Genomic DNA, 23,724 nt, shown 5'->3' with positions numbered 1-23,724 from the left:
CTCAGCAGTTATTTTTGCGCTTTTAACATCTGCACGATCACCCAGGTTTACCAAATATGCACGAATAGTACTAGAGTCTATCCCCTCAGCAAATGCCCCTTTACCCACCTTTTGTTGTCAGTGGTGTTTTGCACATAGTGTGATAGGCCTGCTACTTCGAAAGGCAGAAGAATGGAGTTGTCTGGGTCTTGGTTTTGCCTGTGCTGTAAATCACATCCCCGGAGGTGAGGAGAGGCTGAACGATGCGCAGAATGCAAAACACCCGAGGAGAGTGCTTACCGGCCGTTAGGAGGCTGCGCCTGCCGTGAGAGGGCCAGTGCTGACAGCATAGACTCCTCAGTCAGCCTGACCCCTCAGCTTGAATTCCAGGCATGACACTTCCTGGATCTGCGATCTTGGGCTGTTTGCTTAACCTCCAATCGAATGACCTTGGGCAGCTTATTCAGCACCCTTTTTTGGCCTTATGAGAACCCGTGGTGACAATGCATTTACACTGGCTCCGTGTCACAGCAGCTCTTTGTGATGGCTGATTCCTTTCCCTGTCCCAGGGTCTTTCTGGGCCAGGAGAATGACCCCTAAGTTTTTTTTTTTTTTTCCTGAAGTTAGGCCAGCAGAGCTGGTGCTGCAGGGAGAATTTCTGCACACATGTTCATGTGTGAAGTTGGTTATGGTTGTGTCTTCAAGGAACCTTCACGCAGCTTTAGTCGTCACCTCCCAAGGGCTCAGCTCTCCTGACCTGCCCTGCCCTGAACTCAAGGCCCCTTCTCTAGATGGTGTCTCTGGGCTCCCACAGGCCTTCTTTCCACCCAGCAACACTTACCCACTGCTTTCTGTATCCTAGAGCCTGCCTCTGCTTTACCTCCACTAATACACCTTCATCAATGGACGATAAGACCCTCTTGGCATTCTCTTCTCCAACTATGACTTCTTTGTCTTTTTATCTAGAGTTTTCTGAATCGGCCGCTGCTGATGGAGACTTCAGGCTGGAATGGGAGTCTCTGAGAGGAAGACTGGGTCACTCATTCTGCAAATTGTGGGTTTCCTCCCCTATGGGAAGCCTGGGCCTTAATTAATTAGTCCCTCACGTGGCATCCTTCCTTCCCTGCTGTTGATCTATGTCCTATTTGCAAGCTTGGGTCAGAGAACCTGCTGGATGCAGAGTCAATGAACTGGCACTGGAATTGGTTAATTGTGGCAGATTTGAGTTACTAAGAGTTGCCTTCACCTGAATTGTCACCACATAGCCTAGAAATCAAAAGCCAGATTATTTATCTCTGTCTTAAGTAACTGCTTTTCCTAATAAATACTTTCCTAAGATACTAGCAAAAGGAGGGAATTTCTTGGCAGTCCACTGGTTAGGACTCAGTGGTTTCACTGCCATAAGCCAGGTTCAATCCCTGGTCAGGGAACTAAGATCCCGCAAGCTGGGTGGTGAGACCAAAAACAAAACAAAACAAAAAAAAAACCTTAAAAAAAGAAAAGATATGAGCAAAATGAAATAATTCTCTTTTCTTCCTATATCCTTTTCTGACTCCAGCCAACCTTTCCTCCAACAGCCAGTGCATGTATTGAAGGCCTGGTGGGAGCCCACCAGAGTGCAGGGGCAGAGAAATGGCCTGGAAATGGCCTGCCTTCAGGAGCTGAGGACACCACGCTAACACCCGAGAGAGAACTGATGGAGTGCTGTCCTGAGTGAGGGTGCTGTTAAGTGAACGAAGCATTCCTAGCAGTCTGGGATGGTCAGAGAAGACTTCTGAGAGGAAAGTGAGACTGGATCTACATATATCTACCCATTGAGAAGAGGTCAGCAATGACCTAAATCCGGGCTTTGTAGCATTGGCCTGGGATGCACTGCGGAAGTCGTGTCTTTGTCTGGAAGCTACAGAGTGGGTTCACCATGCATCAGTTTGGTAGCCAGTGACCCCACAGAGGGAAGGAAGTTATCAGTCCGGTGTCTTCACTCTGTTACTGTGGTGCTGGCCTGGAGAGATAACGGCTTGATAGAATCAGGTTAAATTTCACCCCTGCCTCATCTCAGCTTCCACTGTACAACCTGAAGACCAATACCTGAAAGGCAGATGGAAAGTGATCCTGTAGGGCCGAAGTTGTTGGTAGAGGAAGGGATACCCCAACAGAGAATGATGCAGTTGAAAAAAGCAAAAGCCAAATAAGAAATGAACCAAAAAATATTGATTGGGTGTAGGCTATGTCTCAGGCATTGCAAGGTACAGTGAGGAATTCATGTGTGAAACAAGGTTCCAGACCCCACCTGCCTCTGTCCTGTGTGACATCTCTCTCTGGGCCTCAGTTTCCACACCTGTAAAATGGGAGGGTCTGTGATTATTTCAAGAAGTTTATAGTCCAACTGGCAAAAGAAACAGAAAGTTAAGTAGCCACAAGCATAAATTTTAAGCTGTTTTAATCCGGCAGAGCAGGAAGAGCTTGTGATATTCATTTTACAAAGCCCTGAAATCCACAAAGGAACAGAACACAAACAGATCTTGTGCAGCCCATGAATGGTCAAGCATTCCTCAATTTCTTTAACGTTTAAGGTCAGACCTTACAGGTCAGTGGCATGAGAGCCTCATCCATGAATGGCCTTGTCCACGATGATGACTTGGGGCAAAGAGATACACCCCCCACATGTCTGCAAGAGACATGTTTCATTATGTGTCAGGGTACACTCTAGAAAAATTGTGCCACCCTTATCTTGGGAGGGGTGGCCAGGCTTATTGGACCAGGGGTGTACACTTGATCCAAGGGACTCCAGACCATTGGCTGGGCCTGGACTTAATTGGCCCTGGCTCCAGCATATGAACTGAACCAATCAGATTCCCTTTTGTAAGAATCTGCAGGGAGAGGCTGAGAGACCACTGCTCCTTGGTGATTCTGCTCAGTCAGGTAATGTGGGGGGAGGTGCGGGGTAAGGCTGTGGCTTTAGTGGGGCAGGTTGGGAGGAGTAGGCAGAGGAGGCTGATAAAGGAGTGGGGAAGGGAGGCAGAGACATGCTTGGAGTAGCCTCAGTTCCTAACTCCGATTCTCAGTCCTAAGGTGATCTATCATACCTCTGTTTGGTTCCTTATATTTCTGTATCCTTAGAGTAATTCCCTTTACTTTGTGCTAGGCTGAGTGGCTTTCTGATTTTTGTAATCCAAAGACCCACATCTGGAACAGCCTGAAAGAGAAGTACAGAGAAAGTTACAGCTGTCATGATCCATGTAAAGGGGAATTTCCCCTCCCGAAGAGGCTCTTCCTTTTTCTGTCCTAGACGTCTCCCTCTTCAACTAATTGATAATCCCTGTCTCCTAAATATTATTCTGAAATTGCAAAATAACTTGGCCTTGAACCTTCCACAGTCGCTAAATCCCCTTTTCCAAGAAAAACAGATAATATATTAATCAAGCAATTACTATTTGCCAGGCAACAACCAGAACACTTTCTGTGCTTTTTTTCATATAGACTACATTGCAACTTTTACAGTGGAAGGAACTGGATAGGAGGGGTGACAGAACTTGCCCAGGGCCAGACAGCCAGCGAACAGACCAGACGATAGTCCACACCAGGCTGTGGACCTGAGTCAGGGAGCTTAACCACGCCCCCTCATCTCCAAGCATCAGCATCCACCTTCTCTACGTCCCCAGCGAGCACCTCTCCTCTAGCTGCAGGCAACATCCTTTTTCCTCACTGGTGCATTTATAATGGGGTGCTTAGACTTGCTAGGTGTGTGTGCATTTGTTTGTCTATATCTGCCCCAAATGATTCTACGCTGGAGAAGAATGATCATTGTTTGTACCCCTCATCAGTCAAAAAATTTTTTGATCTGCCTCTATATTTCTCTGGCTTCCTTGATGGCTCAGACTATAAAGAATCCACCTCCAATGCAGGAGACCTGGGTTCGATCCCTGAGTCAGGATGATGCCCTGGAGAAGGGAAAAGCTACCCATGCCAGTATTCTTGCCTGGAGAATTCCATTTTGCCTATTATATTTTCCAAAATAGACTTTTTCCTTCCAATTTTATTGTGATATAATTGACATAAAAATAGACATTTTAAATGATGGTCTAAAGATGAAATAAACATTTTAAAATAATTTAAAAATTTTTATGAATTTATGATTCAAAAGTGCTTTTGTTCTTAAGGAGGCTTATTTTTTGCATAAGCTTTTGATGATAAATGCTTTTGATCATTTATTTAATGTTTATGCTCTTGTATTAGATTTTTACAAGCTGGTGAACACTGACAAATTATTTCTCCCATAGAACTATGACCACATGTTCCAAGACAGTATAAATATATGGTTGAGCTAATGTTGCTGCACATCACCATTTTATCAATTACATAATAAAACAAAGTGTCAAGTATCCAAATACTAAGTTATACAGCTCAAAAGGTATATAAAATATTGAATGTCTGCTCAATTCATTAGCAGAAACTCACTAATGATTTTCTTTTTTTTGCAAGAGAGGTTAGAAATCACATTTCAAACAAAACCAAGTTGGTAAACAACTTCAGATAAGTATGAAAAAAATTTACAAGAATTTCAGATATTTTGATAGTTTTAGCTATAATAATTAAGTATTTCTACCTTTAAAAACAATATCTACTAAATTAAAGCACATATTCTCCATGGCCTTCACAAGACAAAGGCAACATTTTACTAAAAATACTTCACAGCCCCCTCCCATTCTTTTTTCAGGCCTTCAGGCCTTCTTGTGCAAACACTCCCTAAGTGCAAACATTAGAATTAAAATTAACTGTAGGCTTTTTTTTTTTTCTTGGTCTGGAAACATTAAAGACATTGTGCTTCTGTACAATATAGATTTTCAAAATAAAGGTCTTCTACAGCAACACAAAATGAGGTGTTTTAATATAGGGAGATATTAAATACTCATTATAAGTCTTGGTTAATTTAAAAAGGGAGCAGATCTGATATATACTGACATGAATGTGGGAGATGTAAACATATTGTGAGCAAACAACCTCAGAGGCCCTACGTTCTATCTTTGAAATGATGAGAGGAATGAACCGCATAAAGCATTCGTGGTTCCTGGGATTTGTTCTATGTGATACTCGAACTTCACAAGTATCATGCTGAGTATCAAAATACTCCTAGTCTTTCTAAATTTCTTATATGTTAATTACATTCTGGCATGGAAACAGATTTAAAGACATGACTCAACACTGCATGTTTTCAGGAAAGGTCAATTGGTACAAATTATAAGCACATTTTAAATGCTGAACAGCATGAATTCTTTGCTAGTATCCAAGTAAGTTGAACATACTTACTTGAACAGAGGTTGTAATTCTGCCAGGCTCACGGCCTGGTAAAACTGCTTTTCAACACTCTTGTGGAAGCTTCAGGCTCCCCAGGTTGCGCTAGTCATAAAGTAGCTGCCTTTCAATGCAGGAAATGTAAGAGACATGGGTTTGATCCCTGGGTCGGGAAGATGCTTTAGAGGAGGGCATGGCAACCCACTCCGGTATTCTTGCCTAGAGAATCCCATGGACAGAGGAGCCAGTCGGACATGACAGAAGCAACTTAGCATAGCATAACATAGCATGGAAGCTTCATCAGACTTATTCACCAAGCCAACGTGCTGGCTAATATCTACGACAAATTCCATCCCATCTCAGGTTCCATTTCCGAGCAATGGCATCACACAGCCGGTTTTATCAAATGCAACAGTTGTTTCCATGACCATTGGAGTCTTTGAAGCACAGCCGCATTTTAGGACCATACTTCCCCAAACACAAAAGCTGCTTGCTGTTCAAAGCTCCTAGCCACTTTCGTCTTATGAACTGTACTGTATCTTCATATTTCATTCCACCTTCAGTTACTGCTGGGGCGACAGGTGCTGGAACTCTGCCGAGGCCTGCCACACAACAAAGAGCAACGCAACGACCAGGGTCTTCACAAAACTTAATTTTCACAAGACAAACAATCATCGACAATCTGGTTAGATGGTTGTGTGCCATTTTCAAAATGCCAGTTGAGAACATGGATGCCTTCTTTCTCCGCAGGGGTAAGAGTCATAAGTTGCTTCTATAAATAGTTCCTCTATACATTTTTATATATATATATTTTAATATATATTTATATATATATAAACTCTATATATAGTTCCTCTATAAATTTGTTTAAGGTCACATTAGTTGGATTGTGTGTAATAAAGTCTCATCTTTATGTAATTTCCACAGGAGCTGGGTGGTTCATTCGAGCCACGTTTATTCAGTTAAAAAACACTCAATAGGGATATGAAAGAATTTAAAAAATTGAATACAGAAATGATGCAAAGATAGAGTCTACTTCAGTATACTCCACTTGAAATTCTTAAGTCCTTTCGAGTATGAAGTTGAGAGTAACGGGAAATGCAATGAACCTCGAAACAAGAAGCAGTAATTCTTCAATCCAGTAATGCTGAAGCAATAGAAAGGAAGTACCCTGAGGTTTACCCCATCCAGATTCGACCTCTTGTAAAAAACACTCTGAGGATTTCAATTCAAAACTTCTGTGTCCAGGTTAATCCCTCTTATGGGGGCTTCTTGATGGACTAATAATGAATTTCTACAGTTCACTTGTCTGCATAGAGGTTGTGCTGTGCCTGGTAGTAATCTCCACTGCCCTTCAGAAACTCCGTAAATGTGTGACCGAGAAAACCTCAGAACTGCTTCCCTCCAGCCTGTTCTCTTGCTGTAGGTTTAGTTATCCAGCGGCTTTCCTGGTGGCTCAGCAATAAAGAACCCGCCTGCTAGTGCAGGAGACATAAGAGACATGGGTTTGATCCCTCGATCAGGAAGATGCCCTGGAAGAGGACATGGCAGCCCACTCCAGTATTCTTGCCTAGAGAATCCCATGGGCAGAGGAGCCTGGTGGGCTACAGTCCGTGGGGTCGCACAGAGTCGACAGGACTGAAGCAACTAATCAGCAGCAGGTTTAGTTATCCCAAGAAAGGCCCACCCTTAGAGCTTCACTCTCAGGTTCCCAAATGCCGCATAAGTTTAACATGAAGGCGACCATCAGTAAACATCACAATATTTTCTTCTGGAACTCCAGTGGCTTGTTTTGGGACACACACACCTGGGACCCACATACCAAACCCTGGATTTGGAATATTTGTCATGTTTCCCAATTTGTTAATAATACAGTGATCTCAGGAAATAATGAAGAGGCAGTCAGCTAAATCCGACTGTTTCATTCCTTTTCTGACTTATCTATTACCCTAGTACTTTTTATTTTATTGTGTTTTAAACCAGTGATTTATTACATATAATGGCTGAGATAGCATTACTTATACATTATTCATCCAGCTAAACCATTAATAAAATTAAAAACACACATTTCTGTATCATTAAAAAGTCTGTAGAGACACTATTGGAAAAATCATTTAAATGACTTCTTTTTTATAACTCTAGTGTTTACTAAGGTACATACAATGTGTTCGCTCTGAGTCAGATATCATGCATACATGCAGGCTTAGTCACTCAGATGTGTCCGACTTTTTGCAACCCTATGGACTGTAGCCCACCAGGCTCCTCTGTCCATGGAATTCTCCAGGTGAGAATATTGAAATGGGTTACCCTTTCCTCCTCCGGAGGATCTTCCTGACCCAGGGATTAAACCCACATCTGCTATGTCTCCTACACAGCAGAGTGATAAGCACACGCAGAAATGTGCAGACAACTAGGCTTACAGGACCTCAGTTCAGAAGAAAAGACAGACACACCTTAAGCAGACATGGCAGCATAAGACTAAAGCCTGAAACATGCAGGATGTGCAATATAGGCAGGTTATTGTCCAGAGAAAGGGAATCTTGAGAGCTGGGGGGAGGGGAAAGTTTGACCAGAGAAATGGGACCCAAGACAGGTCTGAGGCCTGAGCGTGATTTGCATGGGAAGGGGATAAGAAGGTGGCTGTCCCATGGGTGGATGGCAGGAGTTTATAAGTGGGAACTAGCAAAAGGAAGAAGGAGGCAGTAAGTCCAGAAAGGCAGTGCTGTGGAGCTGGTTGGAGCCTGGACTCGATGTACACAGACCAGAATGTGAATCTTGTTGTCACCTTTTATAACCGGGTGACAGCCTTGGGCAACTTGAGCTCTCTGTCCTCTCTAAATCAGAAAAGTAATCGTGCTTTCCTTGGTAAGTTGTCACGAGGATTAAAGAGCTCACATATATAAAGCACATCGTTAGGGCTCAATGGTGGTTAACTTTTCTTTTTCAATTGTTGTTTTTGTTGTTTTACTGGGGATAGGCTGGGTGGGATCTCGAATGAAAATCTTGGCAATTTGGACTTTATTCTGTGGCCCAGGAGAGTGAGGTTAGATTTTGTTTCTGAGTGATAATTCAGACATAGTGGAACATACCGCAGTCCTAGGCCCAGTGAGTCCAGTCTGGCCTGAGCGGAGGTCCCAGTAACCCACATCGGCACTTTCAGCGCAAGCTCTGCTACTTCTGCCGTCCTCAGGGTCTCAAAGAGCTGGACACGACTGAGCGACTGAACAAGAACTGCCAGCTCAGCGGAACCTAGGGGATAAGGAAGAGACTGGGTGCTCGAGGGGCTGATGTGCTGTCCCTCCTCCACCCACGGGCAGATACATATACCCACACCCCTCTTGTTTTTCTGTGTTGACAGTATTGATCAAAAATTTGTTTATACTCCACTCTTTCCAGAAAGGACTTAAGACAGCTTTTTTAATTCTAAAATGCACCTTGTATATGAAAATAGGAGTTTACACAAAAGATATTTTATGAGATGATTACCCCTTTTACAAAGGGAGTAACCATACTTTCTTTAAATAGCAGCTCATCTGGTACATTCAACATCAGAGCTGATTGACAATATTTTGCTCTGTCAGCAACTTTTCTGGACTGCTTTGATGGTATAAATATGATTCACAGCATTGACTGGTTTTGATCAGGTTTGGTACTTGAATAAAGGGTACTTAAATTCAAGGAGCCCTTGAATTTATTTTGTGTCATCTTAAACCAAAATAAGGGCTCTGCCTTTTTTTTTTTTTTGATGAGTTTCTGTACAGTCTGAGATGTGCAGAGCTGCTGCTGCTAAGTCATGTCAGTCACGTCCGACTCTGTGCTACCCCATAGACGGCACCCCACCAGGCTCCTCCGTCCACAGGATTCTCTAGGCAGGAATACTGGAGTGGGTTGCCATTTCCTTCTCTGCAGAGCTAAGCAATGGAATTGAATCTGGTCTAGCGACCTCTGAACTGCCAGTTGGTCATGGAAGCCTGCCTAGAAGAAGAGGCAGGGGAGATTTTCAGAAAAATATGGAAAGATGCCAGTTGGCTAACACTGAAAGGGAGACCATCCCAGGAGAAGGGAAAGTGTGGGGAGATGTTGGGGCTGCTCCTCTCCCTAAAGGGCAGCAGGAGAGGTGGTCCACCAGCCTGGAACCTTGGATAAGCTGGCGGAAGACAGGAGCAGACTGGTGACAGTTCTCCTGGCCTCCATCCCAGAAAACAGGTTGGTCTGATGTAGAGATAAGATTCACAACACTCCGTTCCTGGTATCCTTGAGTTCAGGCCTTATCAAACATACCCTTTCAGTGGGCATGTTGCCATGACAACCTTGTAGTCACTGGAGGGCATCTATAATTGGTGGAAAATGGCATTAATTTAGTTATAGTTTTTTTCTTTTTTTTTTTTCTGGGAGGAGTTTTAGTCCATGGCTACTTTGAGTACTCAGATTCAGATGTCATCTTTTTGGCTGACCAGACTAATAATCACCGTGTAATTTAATTACTCAGTCAGCATCAGTGAACTCTTCTGCTGTGCATTGAGTTACAATTTTTGAATACCAGCTTCGTGGGCAGGTCCTGGCTCTGGAAGCTGTAGTTATCCAGATGCGGGTCATAACCTCAGCTGTGCTTTGTGAAGCTACTCAGCCGTGGAATTAGCTCCAGGGGTGCTTGTGCGTGTGAACCCGTCCTGCGTGGTCCACCCGTCAGCTATGGCAGCCTGTTCATTTCCGCCAAAGAGCACATTGTCCCTACTGTCGCCTCTCCTTTTCTTTCATTCTCCTGCCACCTGGTATGATACCATTTTCTAGGCCTAGAAAACCTCCCATCTTGGAATGATAGGAATTTTTCTCAAAAAAACTTTTGTAGTTCTACCTGTTTATTGCTATCAACCCATCTTCCTCCACCCCCGTCATGTGTGCGACCCCATGGACTGTAGCCCGCCAGGTTCCTCTGTCCATGGGATTTCCCAGGCAAGAATACGGGAATGGGTTGGCATTTCCTTCTCCTCGGATTTTTAAATCTTAAAAAATCATGATGAAATACGTATAAATTTATCATGTTAACTATGTTTAAGCGCACAATTCAGTGGCACTAAGAGCACTCATATTGTTACGCTACCATCACCACCATCCATCCACAGAACTCTTCCTTTTGCAAAACTGAGACTCTGTACCCCTCAAACAAAAGCTCTTCCTTCTCGCCTCCTCACAGCCCTGGGAAACCACCATTTTACTTTTTGTCCCCATTCGGCCACCTGGTGTGAAGAACTGACTCATTGCAAAGACCCTGATTCTAGGAAGTATTGAAGGCAGGAGGAGAGGGGGACAACAGAGGATGAGATGATTGAATGGCATCACGGACTCGATGGACATGAGTTTGAGCAAACTCTGGGAGTTGGTGATGGACAGGGAAGCCTGGTGTGTGACAGTCCATGGGGTCACAAAGAGTCGGACACAACTGAGCGACTGAACTGAACTGAACTGAATTTAACTTCTCTGGGGCTTCATATGGGCTTTCACAGTGGCTCAGCAGTAAAGAATCCGTCAGCAATGCAGGAGACGCAGAAGATGCGGGTTCAGTCCCTGGGTAGAGAAGGTCCCCCAGAGGAGTGCATGGCAACCCACTCCATTATTTTTGCCTGGAGAATCCCATGGACAGAGGAGCTTGGCTGGCTACAGTCCACAGGGTCTCAAAGATTTGGACATGACTAAAGACACTGCCGGGAGAAATATCAATAACCTCAGATATGCAGATGACACCATCCTTATGGCAGAAAGTGAAGAGAAATGAAAAAGCCTCTTGATGAAAGTGAAAGTGGAGAGTGAAAAAGTTGGCTTAAAGCTCAACATTCAGAAAACGAAGATCATCCGGTCTTACCACTTCATGGGAAATAGATGGGGAAACAGTGGAAACAGTGTCAGACTTTATTTTTCTGGGCTCCAAAATCACTGCAGATAGTGACTGCAGCCATGAAATTAAAAGACGCTTACTCCTTGGAAGAAAAGTTATGACCAACCTAGATAGCATATTCAAAAGCAGAGACATTACTTTGCCAACAAAGGTCCGTCTAGTCAAGGCTATGGTTTTTCCTGTGGTCATGTATGGATGTGAGAGTTGGACTGTGAAGAAGGCTGAGCGCTGAAGAATTGATGCCTTTGAACTGTGGTGTTGGAGAAGACTCTTGAGAGTCCCTTGGACTGCAAGGAGATCCAACCAGTCCATTCTGAAGGAGATCAGCCCTGGGATTTCTTTGGAAGGAATGATGCTAAAGCTGAAACTCCAGTACTTTGGCCACCTCATTCGAAGAGTTGACTCATTGGAAAAGACCCTGATGCTGGGAGGGATTGGGGGCAGGAGGAGAAGGGGACAACAGAGGATGAGATGGCTGGATGGCATCACTGACTCGATGGACGTGAGTCTCAGTGAACTCCGGGAGTTGGTGATGGACAGGGAGGCCTGGTGTGCTGCAATTCATGGGGTCGCAAAGAGTCAGACACGACTGAGCGACTGATCTGATCTGATGTGATCTGAAAGACACTGAGCTTGAGCATGCACGCATGCTAAGTCGCTTCAGTTGGGTCCAACTCTGTGCAACCCCATAGACAGCAGCCCACCAGGCTCCTCTGTCCCTAGGATTCTCCTGGCAAGAACACTGGAGTGGCTTGCCATTTCCTTCTCCAGTGCGTGAAAGTGAAGTCGGTCAGTCGTGTCTGACTCTTAACGACCCCATGGACTATAGCCTACCAGGCTCCTCCGTGCATGGGATTCTCCAGGCAAAGTACTGGAGTGGTGTGCCATTGCCTTATACGTCATGCCCAACTCTTTTCGACCCCACGGACTGTAGCTCCTACCAGGCTCTTCAGTCCCATGGAATTTTTCAGGCAAGAGCACTGGAGTGGGCTGCCATTTCCTTCTCCATGAGCTTAAGCAGTGGCCTCATATAAGTGAAATGATACAGTATTGGTTCTTTTTTTTTTTTTTTTTATCAGTGTTCACTCTTTTGTGGCAAGCTTTTTTCACTTGGCATGATGTCCTCAAGGATCATGTATGTTACCGCATGTGTCAGAATTTCCTGTTTTTTAAGGCTGAATGATATTCTCTTGTCTATTTTCTTTATTCATTTCATCTGTTAATGAACATTTGGGCTGCTTTCACCTCTTGGTTGTTGTGAATAATACTTCAGTGAACATGTGTGTGTGAATATCTCAAGACCTTGCTTTCAATTCTTTGGGGCACATACCCGGGAGCAGAATTGCTGAATCAGATGGTAGTTCTTTTTTTCAGTTTCGTGAGGAACCACCATACTGTTTCCCATCATAGCTGCACCATTTTTACTTTACACCAACAATCTGCAAGGGTTCCAATGTCTCCATGTCCTTGCCAACCTCTACTTGTTTTATTTTCCCACAGAGCCCATCAGAATGGGCGGAAGTGGTCGTAATAATTTTTCATTAAGGAGAAAGCCTGTCTAACCTCACTGTTTAATAACACTTCTATTAATAGCAGTTACAGTAACTGATATTAATTGAGTACATAGCACATGGTAGCCACTTGTATTAGAGTTCTCCAGAGAAACAGAACCAATAGGTTGGATATGTAAATATGTAAGAGGGATAGGAATTGACTCATACAATTATTGAGACCAAGAAGTCCTAGGATCTGTCATTTGCAAGCTGGAGACCCAAAGAATCCAGTGGTATAATTCAGTCCTGGTCCAAAGACTTGAAAACCAGGAGCACCAATGCCAGAAGGCTGGATAAAATGGGTTTCTCAGCTCAAATAGAGAGAAAGAATTTGCCCTTTTTCTGCCTTTTTGTTCCAGCCAAACTCTCAGTAGATTGAATGATGCCCACCCACATTAATGAGGGTGATCTTCTTTATTACATTTACCAATTCAAATTCCAGTCTTTTCTGGAGACACCCTCACAGACACACCCAGAAATAATGTTTTACGATTACCTGGGCATCCCTTAGCCCAGTCAAGTTGATGCAGAAAATTAACCATCTCTATGTTAGTTATCTCACTTAATTCTTACACCAACTTTATGATTCCTGTTTTATAGACAAAGGAATGGAGACCCAGGAAATTTACATAATTATTGATTCACCCAAGGTCATATAACCAAGTAATCATATGCCACTGAAAGAGGCTACAAGATTCCTCAACACAGAATAAGACCTGCTTAGCAGCAGCAGCAGCAGCAGCAGGGATTAACAGAACAGATTCTAGCAATGCAGTTCTTTTATTTTGCTCCTAAAATTTAGTGACTTTCCAGGTAATGACAATAAAAAATAATGAAGACAATAATGATATTAAAGAAGAAAAAAGAGATTGAATATAACCAAATGTTCAGTTATAATCTCCATATGTGAAAAAACTCTCAATATTTGAACATTTCATATTCATAGAGAACTAAATTAGAAGGTGATTATTCATATAATGGATTTATTTGCTTTATAGAAGGATTCACTGAATTATCCTCTTCTGTGATGAGCTTTCCCCATTCATTTAAAACAGGAATTAATTTATAACAATGTGATGTATATATAGCTCCCCCAGAACCCATCTATTGCACAGCATGAAGCCAAATCAAGTCGCTAAAATGATTTTGATTACTGGATAATGACAGTAGGGAATATGTATTCGCTTCAGCATTTGAGGATTCCAACTACAAAAGGATTTGCAGATATCAAACCACTATCCTTAATCTTGGAGAAATTATGAACGACCAGGAAAATGCCAAAGATGGGTGAAACAGATTATTAAGTGATTTGTAAGCAGCCACTAGAAGAAGGAATCACTTGAAGACTTCTTGTGCATGCATGTTAGATCGCTCCATTGTGTTCAATCGCTCATTCGTGTCCAACTCTTTGCGACTCCATTGACTGTAGCCTGCCAGATTCCTCTGTCTGTAAGATTCTCCAGGCAAGAAAAATGGAGAGAATTGCCATTTCCTACTTCATGGGATCTTTCCAACCCAGGGATCAAACTCTCATCTCTTGCGTCTCCTGCCTTGCCAGGCAGATTCTTTACCATTGGTGCCACCTGGAAAACCCTGAACCAGACAGAAACAATAAGCTGAGCCAAACTGATATCTTTTCTTGTGTGGCTGATGGTACTAGAGAACTAGAAGAGGAGAGAGCCATGGCTTTGCTGTGCATTTGGCAGTATCTCTTGACTTTCTCCTGAAAAAGAAGAAACATCAGTGGAAGAGAATGTCTGACTAGGTGAGCAGTTACTTCTGGCTTTTGGGTTAAGATGACCTGCTGTTGGTAGATTTTCATTTGGGTTACAAGCATTCAGCAGGCACATTCTCACCTTATCCTTTCAGTTCAGTTCAGTTCAGTCGCTCAGTCATGTCCGACTCTTTGCGGCCCCATGAATCACAGCATGCCAGGCCTCCGTGTCCATCACCAACTCCCGGAGTTCACCCAGACTCACATCCATTGAGTCATTGATGCCATCCAGCCATCTCATCCTCTGTCATCCCTTTCTCCTCCTGCTCCCAATCCCTCCCAGCATCAGAGTCTTTTCCAATGAGTCAACTCTTCTCATGAGGTGGCCAAAGTACTGGAGTTTCAGCTTTAGCATCATTCCTTCCAAAGAAATCCCAGGGCTGATTTCGTTCAGAATGGACTGGTTGGATCTCCTTGCAGTCCAAGGGACTCTCAAGAGTCTTCTCCAACACCACAGTTCAAAAGCAACAATTCAGCGCTCAGCCTTCTTCACAGTCCAACTCTCACATCCATACATGACCATAATTTCATGGCTGTACTCACCATCTGCAGTGATTTTGGAGCCCAGAAAAATAAAGTCTGACACTATTTCCACTGTTTCCCCATCTATCTGTCATGAAGTGATGGGACCAGATGCCATGATCTTCGTTTTCTGAATGTTGAGCTTTAAGCCAACTTTTTCACTCTCCTCTTTCACTTTCATCAAGAGGCTTTTGAGTTCCTCTTCACTTGCTGCCATAAGGGTGGTGTCATCTGCATATCTGAGGTTATTAATATTTCTCCCAGCAATCTTGATTCCAGCTTGTGTTTCTTCCAGTCCAGCGTTTCTCATGATGTACTCTGCATAGAAGTTAAATAAGCAGGGTGACAATATACAGCCTTGGCATACTCCTTTTCCTATTTGGAACCAGTCTGTTGTTCAATGTCTAGTTCTAACTGTTGCTTCCTGACCTTCATACAAATTTCTCAAGAGGCAGGTCAGGTGGTCTGGTATTCCCATCTCTTTTAGAATTTTCCACAGTTTATTATGATCCACACAGTCAAAGACTTTGGCATAGTCAATAAAGCAGAAATAGATGTTTTTCTGGAACTCTCTTGCTTTTTCGATGATCCAGTGGATGTTGGCAATTTGATCTCTGGTTCCTCTGCCTTTTCTAAAACCAGCTTGAACATCAGGAAGTTCACGGTTCACATATTGCTGAAGCCTGGCTTGGAGAATTTTGAGCATTACTTTACTAGCGTGTGAGATGAGTGCAATTGTGCGGTAGTTTGAGCATTCTTTGGCATTGCCTTTCTTTGGGATTGGAATGAAAACTGACCTTTTCCAGTCCTGTGGCCACTGCTGAGTTTTCCAAATTTGCTGGCATATTGAGTGCAGCACTTTCATAGCATCATCTTTCAGGAGTTGAAATAGCTCAACTGGAATTCCATCACCTCCACTAGCTTTGTTCGTAGTGATGCTTTCTAAGGCCCACTTGACTTCACAGTCCAGGATGTCTGGCTCTAGGTCAGTGATCACATCATCGTGATTATCTGGGTCGTGAAGATCTTTTTTGTATAGTTCTTCTGTGTATTCTTGCCACCTCTTCTTAATATCTTCTGCTTCTGTGAGGTCCATACCATTTCTGTCCTTTATCGAGCCCATCTTTCCATGAAATGTTCCCTTTGTATCTCTAATTTTCTTGAAGAGATCTCTAGGAACTGCATTCAGTTGCAGAGACCCAAGTTATAGTGGTTTAAAAAAACAACAGGATTTTCTCTCATATTAAAAAGAAACTTTGTGTAGTCACTTTGGAAGACAGTTTGGCAGTTTATTATAGAACTAAACATGTTCTCACCATGTGATCCAGCAATCTCATTCTTTGGTTATTTACCCAAAATAATCGAAAACTTATGTGCACACAAAAACCTGCCCGTGGACGTTTACGGCAGCTTTATTCGTAATTTCCAAAACTTGGAAGCCACCAAGATGCCCTTCAGTAGGTGAATGGGTAAACAAACTGTGGTACATCCAGGCAATGGATAATTGTTTAGCGCTAAAAAGAAATGAGCTATCAAGTCATGAAAATTCATTCAGGAAACTTAAATGCATATTGCGAAGTGAAAGAAGCCAATCTGAAAAGGCTGTATGATTTCAATGATGTGACATTCTGGAAAAGACAAAACTATGGGAAGATAGTTGAAAGATACATGGTTGCTAAGGGTTCCAGGAAAGGAACAGGTCGGGGATAAGCAGGTGAAGCACAGAGGATTTTTTAAGGCAGTAGAACTGCTCTGTATAATTCTGTAATGGTGGATACGAGTTCTTGTGTGTGTGTGTCTTAGTCCTCAGTCTTGTCTAACTCTTTGCAACCTCATGGACTCTAGCCTGCCAGGCTCCTCTGTCCATGGGATCCTGCAGGCAAGAATACAAGTTCTTGTGTGTGTGTGTGTGTGTGTGTGTGTGTGGTGTGTTAGTCACTCAGTCTTGTCCAACTCTTCGCAACCTCATGGACTCTAGCCCGCTGGGCTCCTCTGTCCACGGGATTCTACAGGCAAGAATACTGGACTAGGGAGCCAGTCCCTTCTTCAGGGGATCTTCCTGACCCAGGGATCAAACCTGGGTCTCCTGCATTGTAGGCAGATTCCTTACCATCTGAGCCACAAGGGAAGCCCACAAGTCCTTACATATTTTCTAAAACCCATGCAATGTACACCACCAAGTGTGGACTTTAGTTAATAATGAATCAATATCAGCTGTCGATTGTAACAAATATACCACACTAATGCAAGAGGTTAGTAATAAAGGATCCATTGGGGGTGGGGACAGGGGAATTTGGGAACTCTCTGTCCTTTCTATAAACCCCAAAATTGCTCAAAAAGCAAAATCTATTAATTAAAAAAAAAGAAAAAAAAATCCAGACTAAGAAACAAAGAGTCCAGATTTAAGCTGCTCACCTTGAAGTGATCTGACCCCTAGCTCCTCCTGTCTTCCCAGACTTGTCCTCCCTAGTATATGGTTTCCATCCTCAAAGTTGACTCATGTTCATGATACTGACTAGGGTTCTTGGCCTTCCCCCGTCAGTGGAAATTGACTAGATGCCAGGCAAGAAATTCAAGCAAGGCTTTTTGGGGCCCCTGCTGTAGCAGCTGGGAGTAGGAACAGGTAACAGGTTCCCTTGCTCTCTCACTCTCTGAGCGGGGGTTGGGGGGCAAGTTTGTTCCTTATATGGGGTGAGGGTAGGTATGTCCAGAGAGTAGGGCCTGGTAGCTTGGGCGGTTTGCCCACCCCGCTGTGTTGATTGCAGGAGGCATGTTTCTGCCCCATGCTCTTCAGAAGTAACAGTTGGATTTTTTGGCCTATTTGTATCTTTTGGCCATAATTTGTCCCAACTAGGCAGGCAGGCCGTTATTTTTAGTCCCATATAGTTTCTTTGTATTTTGTTGCTGGAAGAGAGGTGTGTCCAGGTGCAAGCATTGCAGCCCTGCAGCAAAGGGTCCCAGGTCCCAGCCTGTCTCAGTCACGCGGTGATAAAGGGCAAAAGGACTCGTGGGTCCCTACCAAATTAGTCCCCTTAAAAAAAGTTCCCAAGGAAAAACAGGGTATTTCGGATTTTATTGAGGAAGCCTTGTTAATTTTGTCAGGTATGATACTCGTATTGTGGTAATGTTAACAAAGAAAGTACCTCTTGGAGCTCAGTTCAGTCCCTCAGTCCTGTCTGACTCTTTGCGACCCCATGAACTGCAGCACGCCAGGCCTCCCTGTCCATCACCAACTCCCAGAGTCCACCCAAACCCATGTCCATTGTGTCGGTGATGCCATCCAACCATCTCATCCTCTGTCGTCCCCTTCTCCTCCTGCCCTCAATCTTTCCCAGCATCAGGGTCTTTTCAAATGAGACAGCTCTCCGCATCAGGTGGACAAAGTACTGGAGTTTCAGCTTCAACATCAGTCCCTCCAATGAACACCCAGGACTGATCTCCTTTAGGATGGACTGGTTGGATCTCCTTGCAGTCCAAGGGACTCTAAAGAGTCTTCTCCAGCACCACAGTTCAAAAGCATCAATTCTTTCGTTCTCAGCTTTCTTTATAGTCCAACTCTTACATCCATACAGGACTACTGGAAAAACCCTAGCCTTGACTAGATGGACCTTTGTTGGCAAAGTAATGTCTCTGCTTTTTAATATGCTGCAGTACTTTGGCCACCTCATGCGAAGAGTTGACTCATTGGAAAAACTCTGATGCTGGGAGGGATTTGGGACAGGAGGAGAAGGGGACGACAGAGGATGAGATGGGTGGATGGCATCACCGACTTGATGGACATGAGTTTGAGTGAACTCCGGGAGTTGGTGATGGACAGGGAGGCCTGGCGTGCTGCAGTTCATGGGGTTGCAAAGAGTCGGACATGACTGAGAGACTGAACTGAACTGAACTAGGTTGGTCATAACTTTCCTTCCAAGTAAGCGTCTTTTAATTTCATGGCTGCAATCACTATCCGCAGTGATTTTGGAGCCCAGAAAAATAAAGTCACCCACTGTTTCCCCATCTATTTGCCATGAAGTGATGGGACTGGATGCCATGATCTTAGTTTTCTGAATATTGAGCTTTAAGCCAACTTTTTCACTCTCCTCTTTCACTTTCATCAAGAGGCTCTTTAGTTCGTCTTTGCTTTCTGCCATAAGGCTGGTGTCATCTGCATATCTGAGATTATTGATATTTCTCCCAGCAATCTTGATTCCAGGTTATGTTTCTTCCAGTCCAGCGTTTCTCATGATGTACTCTGCATATAAGTTAAATAAGCAGGGTGACAATATACAGCCTTGATGTACTCCTTTTCCTATTTGGAACCAGTCTGTTGTTCCATGTCCAGTTCTAACTGTTGCTTCCTGACCTGTATACAGGTTTTTCAAGAGGCAGGTCATGTGGTCTGGTATTCCCATCTCTTTCAGAATTTTCCACAGTTTATTATGATCCACACAGTCAAAGGCTTTGGCATAGTCAATAAAGCAGAAATAGATGTTTTTCTGGAACTCTCTTGCTTTTTCGATGATCCAGCGGATGTTGGCAACTTGATCTCTGGTTCCTCTGCCTTTTATAAAACCAGCTTGAACATCAGGAAGTTCACGGTTCACATATTGCTGAAGCCTGGCTTGGAGAATTTTAAGCATTACTTTACTAGCATGTGAATGAGGGCAATTGTGCAGTAGATTGAGCATTCTTTGGCATTGCCTTTCTTTGGGATTGGAATGAAAACTGACCTTTTCCAGTCCTGTGGCCACTGCTGAGTTTTCCAAATTTGCTGGCATATTGAGTGCAGCACTTTCACAGCATCATCTTTCAGGATTTGGAATAGCTCAACTGGAATTCCATCACCTCCACTAGCTTTGTTCGTAGTGATGCTTTCTAAGGCCCACTTAACTTCACATTCCAGGATGTCTGACTCTAGGTCAGTGATCACACCATCGTGATTATCTGGGTCGTGAAGATCTTTTTGTACAGTTCTTCTGTGTATTCTTGCCACCTCTTCTTAATATCTTCTGCTTCTGTTAGGTCCATACCATTTCTGTCCTTTATCGAGCTCATCTTTGCATGAAATGTTCCTTTGGTATCTCTGATTTTCTTGAAGAGATCCCTAGTCTTTCCCATTCTGTTGTTTTCCTCTATTTCTTTGCATTGATCGCTGAAGAAGGCTTTCTTATCTCTTCTTGCTATTCTTTGGAACTCTGCATTCAGATGTTTGTATCTTTCCTCTTCTCCTTTGCTTTTCACTTCTCTTCTTTTCACAGCTATTTGTAAGGCCTCCCCAGACAGCCATTTTGCTTTTTTGCATTTCTTTTCTATGGGGATGGTCCTGATCCCTGTCTCCTGTACAATGTCACGAACCTCATTCCATAGTTCATCAGGCACTCTATCTATCAGATCTAGGCCCTTAAATCTATTTCTCACTTCCACTGTATAAGGGATTGGCCTCCTTGTCCATCACCAACTCCCGGAGTCCACCCTAATCCATGTCCATTGAGTCGGTGATCCCATCACACTGAAATATTTTTGGGTGGAAGTAACATAACATCTGACCTTTGCTTTAAAATAATCTAGAAAATAAAAGACAAGTGGAAGGGTAGATGAAACAAAAATGGCAAAATATCAACAGCTATGCAATTATATGAAGTATACATGGCAGTTTTATACTATTTTCTCTACTTTTGCGTATGTCTGGAATTTTTGTTCTAAGTAAAAAATAAATTTCTGCATACATTGCATTGGAACCTCTGTTTGCAAGAAAGGTGGGAAATGGATTTTTTTAAATTAGCACACGTCAATCTTAAAGGAAATCAGTCCTGAATATTAATTGAAAGGGCTGATACTGAAGCTGACACTCCAATACTTTGACAACCTGATGTGAAGAACTGACTCATTTGAAAAGACCCTGATGCTAGGAAAGACTGAAGGTAGGAGAGGAAGGGGACAACAGAGGATGAGATGGTTGGATGGCATCATTGATTCAAAAGACATGAGTTTGAGTAAGCTCCAGGAGTTGGTGATGGACAGGGAAGCCTGACGTGCTGCAGTCTGAAGGAAAGTTACAGGGCTCAAAATAGCCTGGAGTTATAACTCCCCTCCAGGTCCTCCTCACCATTCTATGCAAAACAAAGAACTCTCTCACCAGAAGAAAAAAATGGAAATTAAGGTTGATTACACCCAGCTCCCAGCCTGTCCCAGCCTCTGGCCAATCTTCAGAATTCCTTGCCCCAGCGGTTTAAGAGATAACTAATCTGAACAACCTTGGACAAGAACAGGCCCCCTTAAGACAGTAGATTTCCACATATATGCCTATATATACGTACTCTTTTCTTGGGTTAGTGTTCAGTTCAGTTTAGTCGCTCAGTTGTGTCCAATTCTTTGCGACCCCATGAATCGCAGCAACCCAGGCCTCTCTGTCCATCACCAACTCCCGGAGTTTACTCAAACTCATGTCCATTGAGTTGGTGATGCCATCCAGCCATCTCATCCTCTGTCATCCCCTTCTCCTTCTGCCTCCAATCCCTCCCAGCATCAGGGTCTTTTCCAATGAGTCAACTCTTCACATGAGGTGGCTAAAGTATTGGAGTTTCAGCTTTAGCATCAGTCCTTCCAATGAACACCCAGAACTGATCTCCTTTAGAATGGACTGTAGCTCACTAATCTGACTGCTGCCCCTTCTTGCCTCATTAAAGGTGATCTGTTCCTGTAAAGTGCTGGTCTTATTCTTTTTCTGAACCTCACCTTCTCTAACTCCCTTCCCCTACACAGTCCATGGGGTCGCTAAGAGTCGGATACGACTGAGTAACTGAACTGAACTGAACAAGAACCTTTTTTTTTTTAAACTGATGTACAGAAGGCAATGGCACCCCACCCCAGTACTCTTGCCTGGAAAATCCCATAGAAGGAGGAACCTGGTGGGCTGCAGTCCATGGGATCGCTAAGAGTCGGACATGACTGAGTGACTTCACTTTCCCTTTTCACTTTAATGCATTGGAGAAGGAAATGGCAGCCCACTCCAGTGTTCTTGCCTGGAGAATCCCAGGGACGGGGTGGGCTGCCGTCTATGGGGTCGCACAGAGTCTGACACGACTGAAGCAACTTAGCAGCAGCAGCAGCAACACAGTTGATTTACAATGTTAGTTTCTGCTGTACAGCAAAGCAATTCAGTTTTACAAATGTGTACATTCTTTTTTTAAAAACATATTTTTCTTTACTTGGCTGCATAGGTCTTAGTTGCGGCAAGAAGGATCTTTGGTTGGCCTAGTGGCATGTGGGATCTTAGTTCTCTGACCAGGGATGAAGCCCATGTCCCCTGCATTGGAAGATGGATTCTTAACCACTGGACCACCCGGAAAGTACATTCTTTTTTATATTCTTTTCCCTTGTGGTTTATCACAGGATATTGAATATGGTTCCCTGTTATTCTGTAGGACCTTGCTGTTTATGGGAAATGGATTTTTACCTGGGCATTTGTTGCAATCAACAGTAGGGTATTTGTTGGTGCACAATAAGGGAAGGTGGATATTTGACAGCCAGCCAGAGTGCTCTTGGGTTTATAATAAGTGATAATAAGCCATCCAAAACTCTTTTTCTGGCGTAACCTTGGTAACACCAAGGCAGATGGCACCTTGGTCACCAAATCATATTTTCCTCTCGTTACTGCCAAGATCATGGCATCCAGCCCCATCACTTCATGGCAAATAGATGGGTAAACAGTGGAAACAGTGTCAGACTTTATTTTGTTGGGCTCCAAAATCACTGAAGATGGTGACTGCAGCCATGAAATTAAAAGATGCTTACTCCTTGGAAGAAAAGTTATGACCAACATAGACAGCATATTAAAAAGCAGAGACATTACTTTGTCAACAAAGGTCCATCTAGTCAAGGCTATGGTTTTTCCAGTAGTCATGTATGGATGTGAGAGTTGGACTACAAAGAAAGCTGAGTGCTGAAGAATCGATGCTTTTGTTGGAGAAGACTCTTGAGAGTCCCTTGAACTGCAAGGAGATCCAACTAGTCCATTCTAAAGGAGATCAATCCTGGGTGTTCATTGGAGGGACTGATGTTGAAGCTGAAACTCCAATACTTTGGCCACCTGATGCGGAGAGCTGACTCATTTGAAAAGACCCTGATTCTGGGAAAGGTTGAGGGCAGGAGGAGAAGGGGATGACAGAGGATGAGATGGTTGGATGGCATCACTGACTCGATGGACATGGGTTTGAGTGGACTCTGGGAGTTGGTGATGGACAGGGAGGCCTGGCCTGCTGTGGTTCACGAGGTTGCAAAGAATCAGACACGACTGAGCGACTAAACTGAACTGAACTGATTGCCAAGATAGCCTGTCACTTAGACTTGACAGAAGACACAGTTTTGCCCTTGTCCTTACTGCCTGGAATGTTCTTCCCTGAGCCGTAGTTCAGTTCTTCCCTCTCCTCCATCCTTTCATGAAGCTTATACTCCCCCACCCTGTAGGCCTCCACTCACAAGCTGCATCCTTGCAGAAGCCATTAGCAGCCTGCTTCCTCCCCACCCCTGCAGTGGGTTAAATGCCCTTGTGAGTTCTCACTTCCCTGTGCTTACCTCTGCTATAGTACCTATACTCTGAACTTATGACAGAAATTTTTCTTTATCTCCTTCTACCACTAAACTATAACGAGACATAGGACACATGCTACGGCTTATTTGCCTTCGGATTACCAACACCTGGTACATTATGCAAAACGAAGCTCATA

The 23,724-nt window shown here is 43.6% G+C and overlaps 1 pseudogene; it reads right to left on the bottom strand.

Moving 5' to 3' along the window:
* Positions 1 to 5,314: 5,314 nt before the first annotated feature.
* LOC133237727 (protein tyrosine phosphatase type IVA 1-like) lies at positions 5,315 to 6,293 on the bottom strand (annotated as a pseudogene).
* Positions 6,294 to 23,724: the final 17,431 nt, after the last annotated feature.

This window comes from Bos javanicus, chromosome 24 (assembly GCF_032452875.1).
Source record: "Bos javanicus breed banteng chromosome 24, ARS-OSU_banteng_1.0, whole genome shotgun sequence".
NCBI lineage: Eukaryota > Metazoa > Chordata > Mammalia > Artiodactyla > Bovidae > Bos > Bos javanicus.
The sequence above is the reverse complement of the archived record's forward strand: the minus strand, read 5'-3'. Positions and strand labels throughout refer to the sequence as shown.